General features: G+C 41.3%; 1 protein-coding gene across 6 annotated transcripts in view; it reads left to right on the top strand.

The window, feature by feature from the left end:
- MGST3 (microsomal glutathione S-transferase 3) overlaps positions 1-20,718 on the top strand; it is a 1,219,025-nt gene that overhangs the window by 604,871 nt on the left and 593,436 nt on the right. The window contains exon 1 of one of the 6 annotated variants that reach the window (XM_050768865.1): positions 1,443-1,452. The exons of the other annotated variants lie outside the window; for them this stretch is intronic. The gene's annotated coding sequence lies outside the window, so the exon portion shown is untranslated. Of the gene's footprint in view, positions 1-1,442; positions 1,453-20,718 lie in introns of those variants that run through there. 6 annotated transcript variants of the gene reach the window in all.

Genomic DNA, 20,718 nt, shown 5'->3' with positions numbered 1-20,718 from the left:
GGCCTCCTGCATGCCTGTGTCTTACTTCAACAATTACAAATTTCCTCTCTATCCTCTCTTTCTCTCTCTTTATCTCTCAGAAATTTATTTAAAATTTTATCTGCGATGTTTCTTCATTGTTGTGTTTTACGCCTTTGAAATTTTTATTTACTATCATTTTAGTGGTTTCTTAAGGGGAAGAAAAGATAAATGTATGTGATCAGTCATATTTTTTGTGAAAGTTTTATAAAAGTTTTTTTTAATTGGCATTTAAAGGGGTAATTTTTATTTAACTGAAAATTAACTTAAGTGACCTGCCTCTTCTTTCTGATGGTGACAGATAAATGGAGTGTTACAGTATTATCATAAAATAATAGTTTTGAGTCTAAGACTTGATTTGACCTCTACTTGACCTAATGCACATGAATATTATTTTACCCTAGCAACTTCATCTGTAAAATGTCAATATCATAATTATACTTGATTCACATTTAATAGGAGTATTTTGAGGTTAAATGAGAAATTACTTATGAGACATTTCCAGGACTTGCATTGCAGTAATCGGGCTCCATATTTATGTAGGTCTTGGCTCTGAGTCGCCTCAGACCCAACACAGACATTGTCTAAGTCACCATTCCCTGGCATACTGGAAAGAAATGCAATATAATTGGAAGAGAATAAGCGCTGGAGTCAAACAAACCTCAGTTTGAATTTGATCTGAGTCACTAGCTATCTGACCTGAGGCACATTTCTTCATTTGCAGAAAATGGCGTCAGACAAAGATCTAGCAACTTTATTTAAAAATGCATGCTAATTGATAAGAAAAACAATAGAATCCTAAAAGATAATATAAAAAAACAAAAATTCACAAGAAGACAAAATGCTGCTAATAAATGAACCCATGAAAAACATTCAACCTTGCCATTCAGTTTGTTAAAGATACAGAAATCAAAACAACATATTATTTTTATCTATAGACTGGCAAATATTTTTAAATGACAATACCTATTACTATCCAGTGAAATATCTACTCTCTCTGAACTTGAGGTGCTGTATCATGATAGGACTTTTCTGTAAAGTACTTAACAGCATGTATGCATCACGATTCTCAAAAATCTCCATATCTCTTGATTTGGCAATTTTTCTGTTTATTCATATGTCTCTGTGTGCATCTCTTATGAAAAAATACTCTATATGGGGAAAAATGCATAAAAATGTGGCTGTATTGTCTATAATTAGCTTTCAAATACCTCAGTAGGGAAAGTGTGACAGGTGCATGTTCCTTTTAATCTACATCTTCTGGGAAAATATAGATAATATTTAAACTTTTCTAAAGAGGAACATACATTCTTGAGGGGTAATCAAGACCTTGTATTCCTGAGGGAATAATAATTAGAAAGCTTGATAATTATACATGGGATATTATAAAGTATTTTTTATGTGCAGTAAGTAGGGGTTGGATGATGATGGGGGTGTTCTATAGACTTGTTAGACATTATTTCCTGGGAAATCATCTCAATGTTGTTCCCTTCCTAATTCAGTCTCAGGAACAGGTTCAGCTTCCTGTAGACCTGAGTTCTGTAAAGTTTATCCAGGTAAGAGACTAGAGGGAATGGATGGAGACCTCTGATGGTGACTAAGAGAGTAGAGGGAATAGATGGAGACCTTTGATGGTGACTGATTGGAGACCTCAGTTTCCTAAGATCCGACGGAGTCCTTCCTTGTCCTCAGGTTAGAAGTAGCTGATGTCTGTCTCTGAGTGGAAAAAACACACTGCATTTCTCCTACTGTACTCTCCTACCACAGAATGCTTCTATGACCAAATAGGTGGGATTTTTTTCCCCCACGCATCAAGCAAGAAAGCAATTCTCCAGATTCAGCAGAAGACACCAGCTGGATGTCTTCTAATTCAATTCAATTCTGACACCATCTACCTGGAGACAGCATCAGATCCCAAAGGTTGAGGGTTCAGTCCCCCAAGAGTGTCCCCACCCATTGAGATGCCAATTGCAAGCCCCAGGTTGTTTTACTTGTATTTCTCACCAATCAACTACAAATTGGGGTTCTCATGACCCCCTCCTGGTTTGATTAACTTGCTAGAGCAGCTCACAGAACTCAGGGAAACACTTATATTTACTGGTTTATTATAAAGGATATTACAAAGGCTATAGATGAACATCAGATGGGAGAGATGCATAAGGCAAGATGTGTGGGAAGGGGTGCCCGCTCTAGGTACCTCGCCATGTTCAGGCATCAGAAGTTCTCCAAACCCAGCCCTTTGCGTTTTTGTGGAAGTTTCATGACCTAGGTATGATTGATTAAATAACATTGGTGATCAACTTGACCTTCAGCCTCTTTCCCTTCCCCAGAGGTTGGGGAGTGGGGAAGAAAGTCTCAATCTTCTGATCATGCCTTGGTTTTTCTAGAGACCAGCTTCTATCCTGAAGCTACCTAGAAGCAATTAGTCAACTCATTAGCATATATCACCTTGGAGGTTCTAAGGATTTTAGGAGTTGTATGCCTGAAAACTCCGAAGAAAAGCCATATATGTTTTACAATATTATACCCTCTGTGAGGGTGGTTTCAGCATTGGTCCTGCAAAGTCAGTACACCTAGCAGTGTGGGGGCCTTGAGTCTTACTCCAGATGCAGAATCAGCTTCTCCATATTTTGTTCTGAAACACTCCATTGTTTGGGGTCTCCCAAACACTCCACTGTATGGGAATGAAAGGTAAAACAGAGGCCTAGGGAGTTTATGGGCCACGCTAAAGAAATAACTCAAAGGTGAAGTATAGGATATAGGTGTCCAAACAATGAGACCACAGGTCTCCTTTCAGAAAGAGCTGAGACCCAAGAGAAAGTGAATGATGGGTAATGGAGGTCACTGGTTGCTTGACACAGGCCCCAAGTACAGGATGTTGAGGGTGGTCTTATGAGTCACAAGACCTCCCGTAAAAAGCATCTTTTAATAAAGTGTTTCTCCCTGGGCTAGAAAGGCAGCTGCCTCCAGTAAAGCAGGGCTGGTCCAGAAATATTACCACTGGCATTAGCTATGCTTCCTTAGGCAGACAGCATGCTGAGAAATTCACATTCATCAGCTTGCCTAATCCTTGTAGTAATCCTAACTGGCAGGTATTATTATATCCCAATTCACACACTTAGAGGGATTTTGTATTTTGCCTAAGACGGCAAATGTGGCTCATGGCACAGCCAAAATGTGAATTCAGGTCCATTGGTTTCCAAATCCCAGCCCCTAGTAAATGGATGGACATGGGATAGCAGATTAACAGTGCTGTCAGTCACAGAGGGGACTGCTACCCAGAGTCCAGAGTAGTGAGGGCCTGAGGCATGGCCACTGTCTCCTCCTGCTGGGCTGTGTGGGGGATTATGGGGGGAAAGGACCTTGGGAGAAAGTGTCATGGTGGTAACCATGGGACCCCAAAGACGGGGGTGCCATGGTTACCACCTGGGTGCCATGGGGTGCCTGCCCCAAAGACAGAGCCTGCCTCTGAAGTCACATTTCTAAGTACATGGCAGGCACAACCACCAGAAGTAGCTGCGGTCGCAAGAAAGTCAGCTGCCAAGGGGAGGAGGTGTGGTCACACCTCAAGCCTTGTCACCAGGACTTTGTAAAGGTCCACAAGTTCCCAGAGGCTGGGCTCGTAACTCCTGTGGCTACTTCACACTGACTAGATCCTTCTCTCTAGACCTGGCCCATAGAGATTGACATTTTCAATTCAGGCTTTTGTTCTTAGAGACTAAGTACTGCTGTCCAAGGCCCATCACTCCTGGAACACTGTTTTTTATTTCCTGGTGAACACTGTTTTATATATCTCACAGAGAGGCTGTATTACTTTACTAGGGCCACCGTAACCAAGTACCATAAACAGGGTGGCCTAAACTGTAGACATGTATTTTCTCACAGTTTTGGAAGCCAGAAGTCCAGCCTCCACCTTGTCAGTAAGGTGGATTTCTTCTGAGGCCTCTCTCCTTGGCTTATAGATGGCAGCCTTGTCACTGTGTGCTCACACGACCTTCCCTCTATGCCTATCTGTGTCCTGATCTCCTCTTCTCATAGGGCCACAGTCACATGGGTTAAGGTCCACCCATATGACCTCATTTCAACTTCATCACCTCTTTCAAGACTCCATCTCCAAATACAGTCACATTCTGAGCTGTTAAGGATTTGCTTCCATATATACATTTTAAGGGGATAAAATTCAGCCCAGAAGAGTGGCCAAGTGCACTTTGTCATCCAAAGAACTTCTAGGTTGTCTAGAGGCTGCCCATCTCTCAGCTTCTCAGACACCCAGCTGTAGGGAGTTACATTTGCCTGAGTTCTCCCACACTGGGGAATCACATATATTGTTATCCAAACCAGGACACATTCATGGTTTGCCTTTAGGGAACAGGGAATCGAGTCTGTGATTTTATTCCTAATTGCACGTAAAGTGTTGTGAGCCCTGTGGAGCACAGAAAATTCTAAGGGTAAAAGAGGGAGTTATTGATAATGATGCCAAGAAAACCAAAATAAATTGGAATCATCCTCCAGGTAAGCTGGGAAGTATGGTCTCCTATCCGTAAATCCAGAACCCAAGATTTGCACATATAGCCACGTTTACTGGAATAACTAGACTGTACAATGTTCCCTGAATCGCTCAAGAGGAAACAGCAATGGAGGCATGGACTCTTTTTTTCAGACAGTGAGTCCACGAGCACAGGTGAGCTGATCCACCCTCCCTTCTGCTACCTGCCTGTGAATCCAGCCAGTAGGCTGTACATTACTGTGCTTTAGTTCTGTGGCTCACTTTCCCTCTGTGCAAGGTGTGAGGACACACCCACTGCTCCAAATCTCCGAAGTTCAGCTTCTAACAACAGATGAACGTGTTGCCCCTTTGGGGAGACACAATACCCAACTAGGGACAATACCAGCCTCCAGGAAGCATTTGGAAATGACTGGAGACATTTTAATTGTCATGCTGACTAAGGCCAGGAGGCAACAATGCTCAACATCTTCCACTTCTGGACAACATAGCCTTGTCCTGCACAAACTGCCCAGAGGAGCACAAACGCAGAATAGCAAAGCATGGGCTTTTAAACACTACAAAGTTGGCTGGAAATTTTCTGAGGTCAGGGAGACCTTTGGCTGGTGATTTTGCCATTCCACTTACTCTGTCCCTGCCTGAGATAAAACTTGTCTCCCTTGCCCTCTTCCCACTTCAGGACAACAGTGAGTCTAGAGTAGAATTTTAAGACAAGATCTGGGATTGAATCTGGGCTTGAATACTGCCTAGTATTTATGTGACCTTGGGCCATCTAGCTAAGTTTTTTGGGCTTCATTTTCTTCATCTGTAGAATGGGAGACATATTTGCTCCTCCTACCTGTCTCAAAGGATTTGTGTCTCCCACAGGGCAATATTTGTAAAGTGCTTTGCAAACTGAAAAATCTGTAGGTGGGTCAGTTGTCACCACGATGAGCAGACGTGCTTACTTGAGAAATGGCGCCCACTGTGAAATGGCTCAGTCTTTCCTACTGCGCTTTACCAGAAGGAGAGAGGAAGAGGGGAGAAAGGACTGCCTCTGCAGCTTGGCTCTACTTGCTTCCGCCTCCTCCCTCCTGCCCCTTATTCTCATTACAAACAAAGGTCCACAGAGGGCACGTTTAAAACCAAGAAGTCGTCACTACTGTCCACCCACCACCTGGCCTACGTCTTCGTAACAAAGGACCTCTTGAGTTTTGTTCCCTCCCCTGAATCTTTTTTGCCTCTAGGGAACAGGGAATTGGGGAGTCTGTGATTTTATTCCTAATTGCATGTGAAGTGCTGTAAACCCCGTGGAGCACATAAAATTCTCATCTATTTTAGTCCCCATTAATTTCCCACCCCTTTTCATTTATAACTTGCTCTCCTTTCTCTGTAATGCTTCCTTTTCCCTGACGGGATTTGTAAATTCCCCTTTTATTCCCTTCCACCCCCTGGCAGGCATTAATTCAATCTCCAGTGAGGTCTTTTGCATGTTTCCCTTTAAATCTTCCTGGGAGCCCCAGTGCTTCTGGAGAGAGGAGTTCAAGGGTGGGTCGGGAGACAGCATGGGCAGTCTGACCTCCAGCTCTGGCCCGCTCTCTGGCCTTGTCAATGTCTCACAGGTGTCAACAAGCTGCTTTGTGACTTAATTTTATTGCCTGCAAAATGGTACTCAAGGTACCTGCCCAAGGCACACTTGACAGGCATGCTGTGCAGAGCAGTTAATTAGAGGTGGCCCTAGCGCCCCTCCTCTAACTCTCCAGGATTACGCCCTGCGGCCCCATTCTCTTGTATAGTGGATATAAATTTGCAACCAATACTCTCAGGTGCAAGACATGTCGCATTATTTAACTTTTCTAAATTAAATTAAATATGACTCTGAGCCCTCCCTTGTTAGGGTATTGAGGAGTTAAATCAAAATCATTACTAGGCTTCTCCTCTGAAGGGCAATGCAGAGGTGCCAGGGATCTTACCCAGCACTCAGCCTCCAAGAATGGACCCAGGTCTTTGTCCACAAATTTCATAACTCTACACACCTTATCTAAATCATCATCGTCTCCTGAAAGTGGGAAAACTCGGGTCCTTGCCGCCAGAGCACACAGAGTCAACCCCCTGTGGGGTACTTTCCCAGCCCTGAGAGCCAGGAGGGCACCCAAAATAAGGTCCCCTCCCTGAGAAAGGGAAACTCTCCCTTCATGGGGGTTGGCTCTTCTACCTCTAACCACCTCTCCAACTGCCTTCATCTCCCCAGCTACCACCGCCGCCACCCCAACTCCACGTGACGTTGTCTCAAAAAGTGTTAGAAACAGGTTAGTTACTTTTCTCAGAAGAGGTGTCTGTTTTGCAAAGGAGACTTTATGCAGTCTCTTTTGCAAGTTATGTAAATATAAAATCCAATAACAGATTAAAGCTTTGCTGTCCCACCTGCTTCAAAGCTTCTCCCTTCCCCTTCTCTCCCACTTCAGCTCAGGACAAATCCAGGCGTGGAGCCTGCTATGGGAGAGAGGTTCATTCCACTCACACCTCACTTGCTCGCCTCTCCACGGCCCCTGCCCTGGGTGGAGGTGGGGAAGGCCAAAATGGGCACCATCTTCAGTAGACAGCCCTGCAGTGTCAGGCCTTCTGTATGTCCAAAGCCTCATATGTATTTAGAGAGCCTCGTCCCACTCTGCATTTTGGGGGCCATCCACCTGAGATTGCCTTCTTGATCTGGCCACCCTCAGTCTCTTCCTTAGCCTCTGTTCCACCCTTCTGTTGGTGTCACCTTGACCTTTCAGGCCACCAGTCCACATCCAGCCTGGGAAATAGAGCCACATACTTGCCCCCTCTGAACTCTGGAAAAGCAGGCTCCCACCACAGGCCTCCATCTCAGGCTGCATCAGTCATCTCTCTTTTGGAATTTTTTTTTTAAACTCTTTAAGCCAGGCACCAGTCCCCTAATTACCCTTAAACTTCAAGTAACATATATTAAATCCTCCCCACGAGTTCTCTTGAGATTTGATCCCCTTACCCCACCACTTGGCTCTCTCTAAAGCAATCCTTACTCTAAAACCCTTTAAATCCCCCTTTCCGATTTAATCTCAGATTCCTCTATTGATGCAGCAGTCGGGAGATCCTGCAGAAGTGGTGAGCACCCATTGCTCTCAGCGTCCGGACCCCAAAGACAAGAAGGGTCTCGTTTTATCATCCTGTTACAAACGTGTAGCATAATCTCAGGCAGTGATGAGTGTAATAAAAAATAAACTCATACAAGGGGAGCAAGGTGACAGCAGGGATCATTTGAAGAGTTGACGTTAGAGCAGAGAGGTGGACAGTTGTAGGGCTGTCTGGGTGTCTGGGGAAAGAGTATTCCAGGAGGAGTATGCGGCGAGGGTGTGCGCCTGACATGCTGCAGGTGATGAGACCAGCTGGTGCAGAAGGTAGAGGTAAGCAGGGTGGCCAGGAGGAGGGAATGGTAGCCAGAGGGCAGAGCCTTTGGGTCGGTCTCTTAGGCATGGTAAAGAGTGTGGATGTTATTCTAGTGGATGAGAAATTCCTGGGGGTTTGGAGCAAGTGTTAAAGGATCAGGTGGCCTTTGTGTGGGAAATAGACTGTTGAGAAACAAGAGTGGGGGCTCCATGAGAAGATCCCAGCAAGAGCAGTAAGAGACCCTCAGAGGAGGTGGTCACATTTGAGATACGTTATGAAAACATGGGCAGCCAGATACATTGATAGAAGGCATTCGGTATGTGAGAAACAGAATTTGTAGAAGAAAGAATTTGAACTTCCAAGTAGCTCCAGCTAGGACTTCCCACAGGAGGCCATATTACCAGGGCAAGCAGAGCTTTGCATCATGGAATGGCTTAAAGTTGCAGTCTCAAACTTACCTAACCACAGAATCTTTTTTTAGAGGACACCTCTTGCCATCTCTCAAATGGATGGATTTACAAGATAACACCTATAAAGCAGCTTTTTCAAGGTTTGGTCCCAGGGCTACTATTATAGACAAAGAGCCAATTATATACACAATCTTTTTCCAATTGCTTTACATTTGAATCTCGAAGGATCAAAGATAAGAATAAGTTTGACTGGGACATAATAAGAAAGAAAATTAAACTGAATATTATATTTAAGTCAGTGGCTCTCACCCCTAACCCAATCCAAGCTTAATTTTCAATCACTGCTTAGCTGTTAAGTTTTCTTTTAGGGTTACAGAAAAAAAAATGTTAATTTACCCTCAAGATGTTGTCTATCCCCAGTTTTTTATTGACTTCTGTTGTTGCCTGCACTGTTATGGTTTCATAGTCTTAATATCCTACTTGAATAGAGCTGTACATATATATATACACACACACATTTTTATATATATATAACTTTCATACATATATATTAGTTTTTAGCTGCTACTTGAAACTCCCATTTCTCTCTGAAATATATACGTTTCAGTGAAAGGATTGTGAAATCTAAAATCCAAATGGTCCTGGGCAGGCAGATAACAGCTGTGTAGAAGGGCTAGGTGTGTAGGGACTAATGGGTGCTCTGGAGAACAGCAGAGTTCATGCCCACAGAAAGTCATTTCAACTAAGAAAAGGAAAATAATTAAACAGTGTGCTGACAAAACAAAACACAATGTTTATAAGAAAACACAATGTTTATAAGACCCATCTCCATGTTGTCTCTCCTGATTGCATGAAACAATATTTTCTCTTAGACCCCAAGCCTACACTTTTCCTGATCAGCTAAAAACAGATGCTAAAATATGCCCAAACAAGCACACAAAAAAAGCCTTCTTTGGCTTGCTTAGCAAGGACATTGCATATTGCTACTATCCCTCCTGTGAGTACTTCACCTGTATTTCTCCTACATGGGGTCACTGCTTTATTACTTTATTATGCATTTACAATTTGATTTTCTACTAACAAAAAGATATTCTTAAAGAGGCAAAATTTTTGACTCTTCCTTTTGAGGTCTTTAAAAATCAAAATAGAACAAAATGTTTTCAAACTTTCAAAACTAGTGTTTTCTTCCTTTTGAATAGTTCTTAACACTTTTCAAAGTGCTTGCATACACTGGCTCAGTTAGGATGTGCTAGGTTATGCTACAGTAATAAACAACTCCAAAATCTCAAAAACCCAACATAATAAAAATTCTTCCGTATGTTATATGTCTAACATGGGTCATCAGGGGACTTCTGCTCACTGTAGTCAGTTACAGACTCAGCGCACTAAGACCAAGATTCATCTCTATATAATCTTCTGCAATCACTACTGTAGGTGAGAAGGATGTGAGGCAAGTCAAGCCCCAGTTTGTCACGTTCTACCTGAGAGTGATAGACATCACTCTGCTCACATTTCATTGGCCAAAGTACTTTGTATGGCAATACTTTTTTATCCTCAGGGCAAGTAGGAGGTGCAACCCTACCATGCACCAAAAGAAGCAAAGCCAGAAATATTTGTTAAACTGCACTATGAGCTATAACATTCATACCAGTATTTTTACATTAAGAACTTCCCAGAGATACAGCCAGAAATCTTTCTATTTAGCATAGAAAAACTCAGTCACAGACAGAGACTGGGAGAGCAGAAACAAGTGCCCTGTTTTCCTAAATCTTAGTTTAATGTCTTTCCATCACAGCATGCTCTCATCCCTTGGCTGTGTTAGCTAGACTTTTTTTTTTCAACTAACGAATTTATTTATTTATACTCTCCTGGTTTCAAAGAATATTTGAGTGACATTATGTGATAGTTGTGTCACGGCCTTATTTTATTATATACACATGGAGCTTCTGACTGTGATTATATTGCAGAAAACACACGTTTTATAATCATTTGATTTTTTTCATTTATTTTAATGACCTATTAAAATAATGATATGGTTGATTCAATCAACTAAACTGTTTAAGATTCTTGAAAATAATGATTCCCTTGAAGGAAAATAAAAGTCATCTCAGAGGTCATCTGTGGGTGTTATACAGACGTCTTCAAGTGTAATGTGCTACAGTGGTACACCCCTTGTGCTAACAGCTGAAAGGGAGAAAAGTAGCATTAAAAGCTCCTATGTGCCTTTGAGAATCTGAGTAATAACATTCCAAATTTCCATCCACACAGAGTTGTTTCAAGACGAAAGGGGGCCCTTTGGCCAGGGAATGAGATGATTCACTTAACACTTTCTAGGGCAAAATGAGATGAAAATGAAATAGACGTTAGATGACAACAAAGGATTTGTAACCACAAAGACAATAGCTTATGTAGTTTTATAAGAAATTTAAGCAGTGTTGTTTTCTCTCATTCTCATCATGTATTTTCTTTAGTTAGAATTAATAAACACCGTAGGTATCTGGCAATCCAGTCTTTAGTTAACAGATACATTTGCATAACAATACTAAACCCTCTGCGTGCCGCGTGTGTGTGTGTGTGTGTGTGTGTGAGAGAGAGAGAGAGAGAGAGAGAGAGAGAGATGTGGTGTGTTAGCTAGTGGATGTGCATGTGTCTGCATTTCTAGGGCCCATGGGATGAAATTACAGTGAAAAATTTAGAGGCAGTGTATTTTTCTCAACTTGCTGGAGACTGGTTTCACGCTTCTTCATTCTAATAGGAATCAAATGAAGAATGCTGACTCATTAAGAGGCTGCACTGAGAGGTGTGAATGTCTAGCTGTTGGCTATGCATGGCTATGGGTCAGTCTTTCAAAAGGTGAGAAAATAATTTTACTTAATGTTTAAGGAATTACATTAGAAATTTAGACCTGGAAGGTCTGTTTACAAGGGCTTTCAAACTTGAGGAATATTTCAGTTTGTTGCCATAGCACTGACAAGAGTATATTTTATTGTAAACAACTACAGGAGACAAAAAAAATGTATAGTGAAGATAATGATAATATCTAACTCATAAGGTGGTTCTGTCCACCACAAAATAATACCAGGTCAAGAGTCATCATCATCATCATCATTATAATAAAATATCAATATACTAATGATTTTCAACCTTTTAAAAATTCTTAGCCATAAAAATCCATTGTTCAAATATTACTTGAAGCGGAAGCCCTCTGAGTAAAACATGTATGTAAAATAAAATTGCTTTGGTTGAAGACAGAGTAGAAACCCTGAACCTCAACTCCCTCCCTACCCCCACTGGGCTCTCTAGGGCATATTTGGAAAATCGTTGTTTTCAAAATTATCTTTCATTTGTGTCTGATGTAGGTAAACTTTTTAACTACACAATCCCCCTCATCCCTTTCCCCCCACACACACTCCTCACTTCAGGGCAGGTTATTGGGCAAATGTACTGAGTATAGATAAGCCCTAATAATGGCAACAACTCTTTACCTAAGGGCTTACCCATTTTGCTCGAAACTTGATACATATTATCTCCAGTTCTCCTTCCAGCTCTGTGTGATTGGTATGACTATCCTTATGTTCAAAATGGAGAAAGGAGACACAAAGAGGTAACCACGACTGTTGAGTTAGTGGAAAAGCTAGGATTTGAATCTGAGTTTGTTTTTCTTCAAAGCTTAAGCTCTTTCTACTTTACCACACTGCTCTCAAACTGGAGATCTGGGAATGTCCATGGGCTTTATATAAGTTTTAAATTCAGCTTTAATCTTGTAATAATCCAAAAACTTTAATGTATGTCTATTCTGGATCACCCCAGCAGCCCCAAGATTTCTGTGCTCTTATTTGCTTTTGTTAGCAATTACATTGTTGCCAAGTGACACTACTTTAATGACTCTTACTAATGAGAAAAGAACAGAGGTGAACTGAATAGTAAATGATGCGTTTGTGCCAAATGAAGGCCAAATGACATCACAGCAGGCTGTAGAAAGTAGTGCAGATAGAGGAGAGCAGCGTGCAAATAGCACATAGGTAATAATATGGGCACGTGGAACTCTAAGGAACTGGGGCTGCAGCAGCCACTGCCATGCTCATGTTGCAAACTGTGATTGAGTTTCAGTCAAACATTACTCATCACAGTACATGAATGTTGTTCATTTGAATTTAATTGTGTTCGTATTTGAGTTTGGATTTAGTTGATTAAGTTGTGTTGGATGTAGTAGAGTTCTTACTATCAATAGTTTGTATCTAGTTTTATGGTAAACATACTTAAGTAACATAAAAATAATTTAGCACAGGAACCCCTGTGTATTTTTTTTCCCTCTAAACGGAAAAAAAGGAATCTACATACAATGGTTGAGTTTGAAGAATACTGCACCAAATGAATGGGTTCTCTATCTACTGGGTTTGCTCTTGGGAAACTTTCAAGTTAAGAATCTGAAGACTGGTCAATTCTATGAAAAGTCTACTCAGTTCCACCAAACAACTGGTTGACTGACTTCTTTTTCTTTTTTCTAAATTTACTGAAAACATCTGAAACTCTAAACATAAAATCTGCTCATTATAATAGGGTGTGTGTGTGTGTGTGTGTGTGTGTGTGTGTGTGTGTCCTTGAGAGCGGTTTTTATGTGTCAGAAAATTTCAGTCATATACCTTTGGTTGTGTAATTAATACTGATTTTATTAGAGTTATTAATCCAAAAACTTAATTCTTCCTTAAGCTTTTTAGTTCAATTTACAAATCTCATTATTTTACCTTTAAATGTAGCTAATCTCAACAATCGTATTTTGAGGGCTTTTGTTAATGTTTGGTCTCATTTACAAAGTTGGTTAAGCTCTTTTACAAATTTTAAACTACATTTATAATTTAATATCTTCAACTTCCTCTTTAAACACTTCACTTATCTGACCAGAAAACATTTCCCATACTTAACTGATTTTTGTAAGTCTAATAAATTAGACTTTTAAGGCTGGGCACGGTGGCTCATGCCTGTAATCCCAGCACTTTGGGAGGCCAAGGCGGATGGATCACCTGAGGTCGGGAGTTCCAGACCAGCCTGACCAACATGGAGAAAACCTATCTCTACTAAAAATACAAAATTAGCCTGGCATGGTGGTGCATGCCTGTAATCCCAGCTACTCGGGAGGCTGAGGCAGGAGAATCGCTTGAACCCGGGAGGTAGAGGTTGCGGTGAGCCGAGATTATGCCATTGCACTCCAGCCTGGGCAAGAAGAGTGAAACTCTGTCTCAATAAATAAATAAATAAATAAATAAGACTTTTAAATATAGTGAAACTTAAGTTCTCTTGAATATTTAAACACTGTCTGTACAATTAGTAAGATTCCAACCAAAAATTATAGGACTAAGTCAATTATTCAATTGTATATTTATGGTGATATTACAAGGCTAAGCCATCATTCTAACAGGTCATTACTAGTATTTAAACATTACTGGTAACTAAAATTCCAAATTTTTCTAGATTCCTGACACAAAGACATTACTACTATGGTTCTGGTCTTTTAAACATTTCAATAATTAATTATAAATTCTATGAGGTTTGAAAGATGTATACACAGTGAAGAAACCATTATTATCCACACAATTTGGGTGGATACTTCTGACCCAGTTGAGGTTACATGACAGTCCAAGGTTTCAGCTGGGATGGTGACTGAATACTTGTCTGCAACACTGATAGGGTGTGTCTAGTTCCATTTACAATGGTTATACCAAAACCTTTCTATTATTATTATTATTATTATTATCATCACTATACTTTAAGTTCTAGGGTACATGTGCACAACGTGCAGGTTTGTTACATATGCATCCATGTGCCACATTGGTGTGCTGCACCCATTAACTCGTCATTTACATTAGGTATATATCCTAATGCTATCCCTCCCCCCTCCCCCCACCTACCGACATGCCCCGGTGTGTGATGTTCCCCTTCCTGTGTCCAAGTGTTCTCATTGTTCAATTCCCATTGTTCAATTCTCATTGTTCTCAATGTTCTATGAGTGAGAACATGTGGTGTTTGGTTTTCTGTCTTTGCAATAGTTTGCTGAGAATGATGGTTTCCAGCTTCATCCATGTCCCTACAAAGGACATGAACTCATCCTTTTTTATGGCTGCATAGTATTCCATGGTGTGTATGTGCCACATTTTCTTAATCCAGTCTATCATTGATGGACATTTGAGTTGGTTCCAAGTCTTTGCTAGTGTGAATAATATCACAATAAACATACATGTGCATGTGTCTTTATAGTAGCATGATTTATAATCCTTTGGGTATATATCCAATAATGGGATGGCTGGGTCAAATGGTGGTTATACCAAAACCTTTCAGTGAGGTGGCCTCATAAACTGTTTAGCCCGTGTCTTTGTGATCAAGTAATGTATTACGTGATTATTTCATTTACCCTAGAAGACTGCATTCTGAATCCAGGCTCAATTTTGGATTTTGCTTTTCTTTGTTTCTTAAAAAACATGAATGCATTTCCCAGTTAACTCTACAGACTTTTGGACATGTCAAAATCTTGCATTCTTTTCGCATGTTTTCTCTCTCTTAAAATGAAATTCTAATATCTCTTATGACTGGCTTACCATTCACCCACAACTTTTAAGGTCACTTCTCTGACACAACCTATTTCTAAGACTCATCAAAATCAATCTGGAAATCTAGCCCAGTTATTTTCAAAATGTTGCTTTTGTTTTGGAACTCCTTGTTCAACTGTAATGTTATACAGAACTATGAACAAACAAAACAGACAAAAGCTTCAGATTCTATCATTTTAAAACAATGTGGGCCTCCAGGCATGAGATCACAGGGAAAGCTTCTCCAACTTTTATTTTTATGGTCTTGGCCATCAGCCAAGCTGTCACATCATCCTGGCTAGTAGTCATAAGAGTGGAGCATATGGCCACATGTCTTGCAGGCCACATGTCTTGCAGTAAACTATGGTCCTGGTGCTTTGGATGGTTGTTGAGCCATGCACAAAGTCCAGGTAAGGTTGAGTAGTAAAAAGTGACATGAGGAGGAGCGATTATGGAAGACTGATAGCTGTTATCTAAAATCCATGTTCCTCTTCTTTATTTGTACAAAGCTAGATTACATTTCCCAGACTTCCTTGCAATTAGGTATGCCCATGTGACTGAGTTCTAGCCAATGGGTTGTGAATAGATATAGGATGTTCTCCTCCTCTATTTCTAGCCCAGAAAAGTCTCCCTTACCCTTTCCTCCTTGCTATTTTCCCCTTATGACTGGCAGGAATGGAGACAACCCTCAACTTGGCAGTCACAATTTAAAGATGACACATTCTCCATCAGCCTGGAGATGAATAATTGCGTGGATGAGACCCACTTCATCAAGTCGTTCTCGGCCTTTCAGCACTGTTGCATATCAGAAAGCAAACTTGTACTGTGTTAGAGCTGTTACACTTTTGGGGACTTGTTTGTTATGGTGGCTAGCTTACCTTAACTAAGACAGCAGTCAGTGAGATCCACCTATCCATATGGCCCATTACTTTAACTTCCATGAATAGTGTCTCAGTCATTGTTAATGTCTCAAGTAGAAGGTACCCCTTGACAACGTCCACTCAGAATGATGCAAGCTTGAGGCTGGTCAACAGTGGGGCCTGGTACATCCACATACAAGAGACTCCAGCTTGCATCATTTTCAGTGAATTCTGATTCCCTTGGAATCAGGCACCACCAACAGTGACTGAAAATAGGTCTGGTGCCCTGATTCTTAGACTGAAACAATGTGGAGAAGGGGTACAGTTTCTCTATTACTTGTATCTGGAGACTTTTCCTGATGGTGACAGGTGATTCCAGAGGTTTCAGGGCAGGATAGCTACATACAGAGTGACCAGCTTTCTCACAATACAGGTGTGATTACTCACACTGATGACACAGTTGCTCAATAAGTCAGCACAGTATATTTCCATCAAAGAATTATCCCATGCTGAAGAATAGGTTTGAATAATTAGGAATTAGAGCCAAATGGCCTTTCAGCCTTGTAGAGCAGGATCACCAGAGTGTCTGGCCTTTACCACCACCCCATCATAGAAGGGATCACTGGAACTCTCTGTGGAATTTTGTACACACAGGAAGCTGCGTTCTCCATTAACAGAGCATTTGTATATGTTATTTATTCCCTCTGGCGTGCCCCCCACCTCTGCCCCCACAGTTAATTGACTCCTAGAATTCTTTAACATTGAGATGAAATCTCATCTACTTTGAGAAGCCTATGATCCCTCGGAATGGGTTAGCTGTTTCTTTCTCTGTTTTTCCATAATACCATGAGCATAATTCTATGTATTAGCCAGTTTTGTATTTATTCACTGTTCTCCCTCTCACCAGACTGTGAAATGGCGGCAGTGGCTGTATCTTTCCTCTTGCGAACCACCTTCTCTTTATCATCATGTGTCACTCAAGAAATATCTGTTGATGAATTAATGAGCATTTATTTGGTAGCACATAGATTGAATAACAGATTAATTGGCTGGAATTTCAGTCCCCAACTACTATGTCACCATATAGTTAGAACTTACATCTCACAAGTCCCCACTTCCCTGCATGCTTGATTTCTCCCTCTTAGCAACACAGTGGTAATTTTCTAAGTTCTGTTTTATTTCCCAGGATAAAAAAAGAACATGAAAGACATTAACGGGTTAAACATGTAGCAATCTGTTTTACATGAAAAGAAAAAGATACAAAGAAATTTTAATAAAAATACAACCCTACTAGGACTTGGACTCATTACCTCTGCAATATAAGGAAGACACTAGGCAATGTGAATTTACAGGTGTTAATTAGCCAACAGAGGGTTCCTCGATTGTTCCCAGAATACCATACAAACATAGAGAAATAGAAAAATTCAATCAAAGAACATTCCCTGTCTCATAGAAAAGACTGCATGCGTGCACAATGTCATGCAAATCAGCTTTAATTTACTGCATGTTTTTCTGCTTCCACCAAATTTGTTGAAGAAAATGGATCTTTCTCTGCTCATAGCTGTAAATTCCTGCATCATCAAAGCATACACAGATCAAGATGTTGTTTTTCAACTGATGCTTGAATAATAGTAGAAGAAAATTTCCATGCAGAAACGTCAAATGGATATTCCCATGGCAGCATTAATTTGGAAATACTCCCCACTGCACTATAAGTGGGTCTAGTTGGGTAACAGGAGCATGGGTAGGTCCTTATTTTACACCCAAGCAGTTGCTCTGCTAGGGATTCCTGTTCCCTTCCAGAAAATTGAGATAATGGTTTGCATGAAGGTGAATTAAAATATATCCCTGCAGCCACTATTAATTAAACCATATTCACAATGAAACATAAGTAACACTTTGGGAGATATATCTACACAGCATCAAACAACTGGTCGAATGTTTTCCCCGCTGCATTGATCTATTTTCGTGGTGAATTGTGGACACAGGCACAGATAAGTTCAGCCTGTCAGTGCAATTATGATAATCCAGCTATATCCACTTTCTCATTCAGGCCATCACTCAGGAAGGCCCTGCCATTTTCCTAGATTGTATTGTTCTGAGCATTCTGAGTGTCCTGAAGATGCAGGCATGTTGTAATAATTATAGCTAACACTTACGTAGTGCTTACCGTGTGTAAAGCACTATATGAATCACTTTAAAATTTTTCATGTTCATCTATTCAGTCCTCGTATCAAACCTACGAGGTAAGCACCATTATTTCCATGTAACAGAAGAGGCAACTGAGGCATGGAGAGGTTTGGTAACTTCTCTAAAGTCCTGTAGCCAGTAAATGGCTGAGGTGGGATTCAAACTTATAGTCTGGTTTAGTCTTTGCTTTTAATCATGACCCTCTGCTGCCTCAGTTTCTACTAAATCTTTGTTGAATAAATGAATATGGCTTACAGAATCAGACTGAAAGGGTGATATTATTCATCAAAACAGATATATGATTACAGACTGCCAACCGGTGGTTCTCAAAATGGGGTCTGCAAGCTATTTGCAGTTCATTAAGCTACCCCAGGTGCCATGTGTTTTTTGACAAGGACATATTAGCATTTTTTTTTTTTTGCTGGTTTTCATTAATATTTTGTGAAATCCAGATATTGCTCCTGGTGCCTCATCCAAAGGAGTGGGCATCTTCTCATGCATCATTTATTTAAGAGAATGTCTGGGTTGTTTCCTTGTGTTGATGAGTAAGGGTAGATTCATTGGCTTCCAAGGTCTCTCTGGACCCTGCCAAAGTGGTTCACAGCCTGAAAATCTTACAAGCCCTTGATCTAGGTGATGACATTTAAAAATTGGAAAAGGTGGTGTGGTTCATGTTTACTGTTGTTCTGAAGAGAGAGGCTGCAGGGCACTACTCAAGACCCACCCCTAGGTTGTGGGCAGGACAAACCCAGCAGCTGACTGAGGAAGGGTCATTTCTGACATTGGGAAGACATCGGGTCTAGCTGACTCTTACTGTTTCCAAGCATGGCACCGTATCAGTTGGCCAAGAACCGACTCAAGTAGAGGGAAGACAAGGAGGCCACCTATCTGCACTAATTAGTCTGTTTTGTCTAGTTATCTTGGTTCTACTCACAACTGCATCAGATTTCATGTGAAAGGTTGTACCACATGAAACTGCGGACATCTGATCATTTTCGACTTAAAAAAATGGCAATTTTGTATAAGACAACTTAATAATAGTTGCTCTTACATAGTACCCCATGTACTAGCATCATAGCCTTTCAACTTTAAGAGTGAGGCGAGAATCCTACCAAGCTCTTTCATTAGTGAAGCATTTATGGGTGGCAAGGGTATGAAAGCACAATAAGGTGCACAGGCTGCACATGGGCAGAAAGAGGAGGGAGACGACACGTGGGCCATGTGGCAATGGCACTGCCTCCTCCAATACTGTCTTGTGGTTGAAAAAAGCCTTCAAATTTATGTGCTTGACATCCATAGGTTATTATGAAACTAGTAATAAAGATACAAAATTAAACTTAATGAAAACATATGGAGCCCTTCCCATGCACATTCTCTTAAGTGCTAGAGTAGATATAAGGACGGAACAGAGATCCTAACCCTAGGACATTTTTGTTTATTCAACAAATATCTTAAAGCATCTACTATGTGCTATGATCTGGCCTAAGTGCTTAGGGAAACTTCAGTGTTCAAAATGGAACAAAATCCCCATCCTTGTGGAACAGTCTAGCAGAGAAGAGAGACAACAAACAATAAGCAAAAAATAGTAATTATGGAAAATGAACAGGGCGGTCAAGGGGATCTGGACTGGAGTGGGGCTGCCTTTTTAAAAGGGTGGTTAGGAGTAGGCCTCCCTGAGAAAGTGAGAGTTGAGCAAAGACTTGAGGGAGGTCAGGGATCAGTCACGCTGATAATTGTGGGAGGAGTATTTCTAGCAGAGGAAATCGCTAGAATGCCCTAAAGTAAGAGCACCCTAGGAATGTTCAAGCAACAAGAGGGAGACTTGTGTGACTGAAACTTAGGGTACAGTGTAGTCCCTATTAGTGACCACATCATACAAGAACATTCAGATTATTGTTAGGTTCAACCAGAGGAAAGGGCAGCCATGTGACTGTAAAAGGCTAGAAAGCATTGTTTAAAAGTTGACAAAATGGCAGTCTATTGGAAGCGGTGTGTAATCACAGGATAGCAATCTATAAATACAGGAGAGCCACAAGAATTAGGTGCATGGGCTGGGTGCAGTGGCTCACGCCTGTAATCCCAGCACTTTGGGAGGCCAAGGCAGGCAGGTCACCTGAGGTCAGGAGTTCGAGACCAGCCTGGCCAACATGGTGAAACCCTGGCTCTACTAAAAATACAAAACTTAGCTGGGTGTGGTGGTGGGCACCTGTAATCCTAGCTACTCAGGAGGCTGAGGCAAGAGAATTGCCTGAACCCGGGAGACAGATGTTGCAGTGAGCCTAGATTGTGCCATTGCACTCCAGCCTGGGCAACAAAGACTCCGTCTCTAAAAAAAATAAAAATAAAAAAATTAATTAATTAAAAAAAAGGGGATTAGGTGCACAAAGCCAGGGAGCTGGGGCCACAGGGAGGGTCTGGAACACTGCCCAGAGAGAAAGCCAGCTGGGAAAGGGGTAGAGCTCCTCAGCACAAGACCAAGAAATACAACCAAATATTGAGGAAAAGGGAGAACATGGGGGAGGGGGGGTTGGCAAAGGTGTAAACCCATAAAGTGTAAAGAAAAGAGAAGCAGTGTTAGAGACCTGCTGGTCCACTGGCTTGCGGATTGGGGCCCTTGGTAGAAGAGTAAGCTTGATTGTTTTCAAGTGTAAATTAACCCAAGCTGAGCAGCTGCTGCCTATCAGAGAACAGAGGCCTGGCCAGGCCCCTGGGGAAGAACCACAAGACTTATGTCTCCCCACAGCCTTGGCTTGCCTTCTCCTCAGATT

This window comes from Macaca thibetana, chromosome 1 (genome assembly GCF_024542745.1).
Source record: "Macaca thibetana thibetana isolate TM-01 chromosome 1, ASM2454274v1, whole genome shotgun sequence".
In the NCBI taxonomy this organism is placed as follows: domain Eukaryota; kingdom Metazoa; phylum Chordata; class Mammalia; order Primates; family Cercopithecidae; genus Macaca; species Macaca thibetana.
This window is presented reverse-complemented; position numbering and strand designations above follow the sequence as displayed.